Genomic DNA, 6,000 nt, shown 5'->3' with positions numbered 1-6,000 from the left:
AATACACCTCAGTCAGGCCTGGCAGGTCGCCATGACAGCGGGGGTGGGCAGGATGTCCCTTACCAAGGAGGATTAGCCCATTTAGCTGCCATCCCAGTGCCAGTCGGTGCCACTCTCCACTCCACTCTACCACAAGGTGTCACATATCAATAGGGGCAAGACGATCACACCGGGTGAAATGCCATGTCAGGTTGACTGTAAATATGTTTTCTGATATGATCAAATGTTTCACTGTCAGGAACCGTGACAGGTTGGCGTCAAGAAAAACACCAGCATAGGATATGAGGGAATTACTCCAAATATGACCCAAATTCAGGCCAAAGAACATTTTGCTGCATTGTCTGTACAACATCACCATGCTACGCTACAACTCTGTTGTATTTTCAAGCAAAACCAGCCAAGATTACCTTTTGAACAAAATGGGTGGTTCCACCCACAACGTAACCACAACCTGTCCCTGGCCTGAGTATAGTAGTTCATTTGATGTTGATGTATTGACTGAGACATTTGCAGGCAAAGAGTTGAAGCTTGCCATATGTGTTTGATTGTGAAGGTGTGTTTGGTCCTTCGTTAAAATATCAGTGACCTTTAGCAAAAGGACTTCATTTCAACTGCGGATTGATCCTCTTTGTTGACAACAGACTCTGTGGCGTTGACCGCTGTGTGCCCCGAGTCACGTTGTAACTGCATTGGGTTGAATGGGATTGCTTTAAATGTCTCATCCCTTTTCCATCGCCAAACCATACATACACTCAAGTGAGCTAACAATCCGGCTGTGTCCGTTGAGAATTCAGATTCCTCACTGTGACATCAGCAGCAACACAAACTCGAAATATGCCTGTACGCAAAGTGTTTTTTCTTTTTTGTTGTACCTCCCTATCTTGAACCTCAGGCTTTGATAGAGATCCCGTTCAATTAAGTGCTAGGGCATTATCCTGCGCATTCTCCCAGTCACTTCTTTAATTTAGTTGTTATAATTAGGCATTAACTGGTGTCAGTTCTGCGGCCACTAACAGCCCACTCAGTTCTGCTTGTCTGCATTATCACAGTTTGGGGGAGAAAGTAAATTATAATGAAGGACCATATAGTCCAATTACAGATAAAAGCAGCCAAGTGCAGTGCTGTAATTAGGTGCCACTACCTCTCCTTCCTTCAGAATGGCATGTCCATGGGAATACCTAATAGCCATTTTTATTACTTTTAACCCGTTACTCATGTTTTTAACCCAAGGACTTTCAATCATAGAGACGGGCCAACGGCAGGAGCCTCCTCTAGCATTGCAAACGATTATGGTGCGCATCACACACGCGCAAAACAAAGTTAGCAGGTTGGAGAGGATGGGGTGAGATGGAGAACGGAAGGGCTCGGTGGTGTGTTAGCTGCAAGGCTGTGGCCCTTCAGGAGGAGTGAAGGGTTGGAGGGAAGAGGAGGCACATCCTCATGTTCCCACTTTAATGGGTCAGTATTTCATTATTTGGGAATGGCGTGTCTGTCTGTTGTAGCCGGCCATGGAGTTCCTTGGTGGAGCACATACAAGGCATCTGTGTAATTAAACTGTAAGATAACCCCTCAGTTCCTCTCCTTTTCACTCTCTCTCTCCTTTCTCTCCTCTCGCTCTCTCTCTCTCTCTGTCAGGTGAGACAACATGCTTTGGAACGCTTGAATTCAGAAGGCAGAGAAAGATACTAGAACAAGGATGATTTTGGGGTTGGAGGGAGGGGGTTGGTAGTTGGTGGATCTTATTCAAAGTCCACTGAATACTGTGTCTAGAGTCCATAAAACCCAGATAACTTAATTTCGTATGATACACCAGGATTGTCAGAAAATCAAGATTTTAAATCCTTCTTGTCAAGATTTTAAATCCATAATCAAGCATTATGGATATCAAGGAACATATCACCCACACAACTCTTAGCTAACACAACAACAACTACATTTTCTGATGAAAACATCCTTCTAACTAGTTAAATAAAATACTACAAGCCCATCCAGTGGAACATACACATCTCAGCATTGACAGCTGTCGTCCATTATTCACAGACAGACATACAAATGATGATGATACACATCAAAATGCCCTTCTCACTAATCTACGTTCCGGAAATGCAGAAACATCTTTTGGTTGTAATTTTACAGGGCTCTGGATGCGTGTTTAGAGTTTGATGGCATATGTAACATACTGAAGGCCTGACTGTGTTTGGACTGCTGTTCAGACTGTGTTGTGAAATGCATTGTTTTCCAGAGTTTGGTGGCGACAGACGATGGATTAAACGATGAATAAGTGATTTATTAGCTGCCGCTGTCACGCTGGTTAGATGGATTACTACAAGTGACCTATGACCCCACTTACCAGAGTCCTCCCCAGTGTTTCAGAGCAGGAGAGGTGTGTGTGCCTGTGTTTGGACTGGGGAGGTGTGTTGGGCGCTCCGCTGGCCAGCTGTAATCTTGTGACAGGATGGGACTACTTGATCAATGGCCTAATGAACAGTGTATTTCATTGGCCCAATGAACTGACTTGCTTTAGCCAGACAGATGTGCCTTGCCATGGATAGTGTGGTGTACGGTGTACTCAAAATAATCAAATATATTTGAGAGATGTGTGAATTGTAGTATGCCCAAATCAACATGCCCACTATTCTTCAGTGTTCAGCCATTGCTTGCTTGAGGCATTGAGTGAAGAGGTGGGTTGGGTGCAAAATATGGCTAGTCTCTAAATGTTTTATTTCTTCAGTACGCTTTAAGTCAAAACATCTGAAATTTGAGATGTTGTGATGGAAAATAAAATATGGTGACGAAATAGCTATTCTTGTGGTTCAATCTAATGTGAATGTGTTGTTTACTAATAAGCAAATCTACACATTTTACCATCTGACGTTTCAAATAACACATTTTTAAAACATGTATTCATCCAGCCGATCATACCTTTAAAATGTTAAATAGCATTAATTCATCTGTAGCCTATTTGTTCAAAATGTATATATTTTTTTATGTTTTACTTAAAACTATGCAATATTTCCAGATTTCAGGACATCATAATTAAAGTCTAAAAGGTGAAAACCCAACCCAACTTGTCTATGTTGGCGGAGTCTGTTTTTAATGCCAGCTGCAGACTGTTTATAATTGTGGACAGACAAGGAATTAAATCAAGGGGAATGATGGGATTCATTGGGCCTCATTGTTTCTGCCTCTGCTTTGCATCTGAAATGTACCAACACTGTTCTGATTAGGACCATTCTCTCTCTCTCTCTCTCTCTCTATCTCTTGTTCTCCCTTTTCTGTCTCTCCAGTGATTTGCAATAAAATCTAAAACAAAAGGACAGAGGTTTTGTACCTCGGCTGACTTCGTTATGGCATCCATAATAAAGAAAAGTAATAGGCTTTAAACATAAATAAGACTTTAATTGGAGCACATGAAAAACGTGCCGTCGGAAGATGTAATTGAATGTCGCCATGTAGCTGGGGGAATTAAAATAGGTCATTTTCTGTGTTGCTTTATGTTTGATTGAATCCACTCCTAAGTGGTTGAGACAGTGGAATTATCCGTTTTAAGATGCTATTTGAAGTGTTCAATGCCAGCGTGCCTTTTTGAAAGGAGAGGAGAGAGAGGGAGGGAGGAGGAGAAGAGATGACAGAGACAAATGTCTCTGCATTGACAGCTGTCCTCCATTTTCTCACAGACAGACATAAAATGATGATAAAAATAAAAATCGTCCATCTCTCATTTATCCTCCTTCCCGGAAATGCAGAAACGTCTTTTGGTTGTAATTTGACAGGGCTCTGGATGCGTGTTTAGACTTTGATGGACTGTCCTGAAATTGTACAAATGAAAATATATACATAGAATGGTATTCGATAGAGTTGTGCAGTAATGTAATGGTCATTGTAAACAAATATGTAGCAATATTGCCAATATTAGCCATATTCAAAATGGTTTGTTTGAAATATGTGTGTTCAACCTCATCAAAAGGAACTGTAACATTGTAACATGTGTTTGCTTTAGTTGAGGTTAAATTCTAGGGACAGACACTCTCTTTAAATGTAATATCACAGCACAGTTATATCAGGTCTCCCACAATTCCCAGAGAACAAACGAGGCCACTCTCTGAGCCAGCCTTGGAAGCCCCTAAAGGCCCCCGGTGGGAATCCAACACGAAGGGAAGCCCACTTCAACATGCTCACGGAAGATATAGATCCATAAGGGCTAAACCTTATAGATATCCTGCATCATCCAGGTTAGTCCCACCCTCTCTACAGGCTGGCACTGCCAAGGATCTACCAGGGGCTGTAGAATGGGTTGACCACTCAGTACGAGATGTAGGCCTATGAAAAATCAAAATACGCTGATAGTCACACGCTATTGTCTCACGGTGTGTGTGTGTGGATGGGAGTTGTCTATGTGTGGAGAAACAATTTAAAAGCTCTCTCTCTTTCTCTCTCTCAAATGGATAATTCTGGTGATGCCTGTGACAGGCCATGATTTAGATTTTGATTTATGTTCTTCCAAAAGCTAAAATCAAAGAATCCATCTAGTGCTACTTTATGGCAGCTGAGATGATGAATGGCGCAGTCTCTCGGCCAAACCACGCCACTGTGTCTTTGCCCCCCGGATTTTAATTGCTAAAGTAGCCAGTCATTGCTCAGGATTCAATGGCGAAAGGAGCATACTCTCGCCCCCCCCCCCCCCCCCCCCCCCTCTCTCTCTCTCTGTCTCTCTCAGTCTCTAGCTCTCTCCCTCTCTTTCACTCGCTCCCTCTCTTTCTCCAAAGTGCAGAGGAGATGGTTGCTTTGAACGAAAATTGAATTTAGTTTACAGTAACTTGCTGTTAAATCATTCATAGCATCGCCATAGGGAGCTCGTTTAACAAGTATAACTAATGGCTCTTGTAATGGGACAAACTTTGAAGTGTAAATTTATCATGTATATTTAATGTATGGAAATAATATTTTGAAGTAATATGCCAGATAAGAATTTGATTCGTTTTTTGATATTCAAATGTCCAGAGCATCACCGCTTGCTCTGCATGACTACTCTTTATTTTTCTCATGTATTCTTTGTGAGGGACATTTCCTCCTCTTGTCTTCATTTTGGGAGTGTGAAGGAGAGAAATGAGGTTCAGGAAGAAAAAGCTAGATTATTCTACAAAACACTGTAGTTATGTTATTGATTTTGATAGCCCAAGTGACAAATAACAGTTCCAATGGAATATTCAGCACAATTCGTGCCGCTCGTTATAAGTGTGTGTTGTTTAATATGAAGTCTGAAAGGCGTTCTCATTCAAAAAATCGAATTTTGCTCAGCGACACTTCACGGGCCATAAAAGTGATAAAACCATGTAAGTAAAAGCAGTCCTCCACCCCATCTATCAGAGGGGGAAATGTGACTCCCCCTCCCCATTTTAGAACATTTTTAAACAAAGTAGTAACATTGCTTTTCAAAGTCTCACATAATCAATGATGCAAATTATAAAAACAAGCAGGCAATCAATTATTTCACATCGGCAGACCCAGTGATAATTTGTAATAATTTTTAATAAAGCATGATTGTAGTTTGTAGCACTGAATAATTTAATCAAGTGGAAATGTGGAACATAAAAAAAAAAAAACATCTTAAAACCCCTCCCACAAATATTGTAGTGTTTGTGTGTGTAGAATATCCTTCATTGTGTATGTGTGAGGTTTGCTTAGTGTATATGTGTATGTATACAAATGGCATGACTGTTTCTGCTCTTTTCATCAGGGCATTATATCAATGACACCAATTGCCCTGAAAGCGCATTGTTTGGATGATAGCAACAGTATCCCTTGGACATGAGAAACAAACCAGAAAGCCACATATACACATGCTAGAATGGATGAGGACGAAAGCCTCAGGTAAAACCCAGCCTGGCACTCATTTATAACAATGACATGGGAGCGAAGTTTCTCTAAATGAGCCATTCAGATAGCCAAACCAGTCATTTATCCTGATGATTAATACAAATGATATTCGTAATAATAAAT

This window comes from Oncorhynchus mykiss, chromosome 26 (genome assembly GCF_013265735.2).
Source record: "Oncorhynchus mykiss isolate Arlee chromosome 26, USDA_OmykA_1.1, whole genome shotgun sequence".
NCBI classification, from domain to species: Eukaryota; Metazoa; Chordata; class Actinopteri; order Salmoniformes; family Salmonidae; genus Oncorhynchus; species Oncorhynchus mykiss.
Note: the sequence above shows the minus strand (reverse complement) of the source record.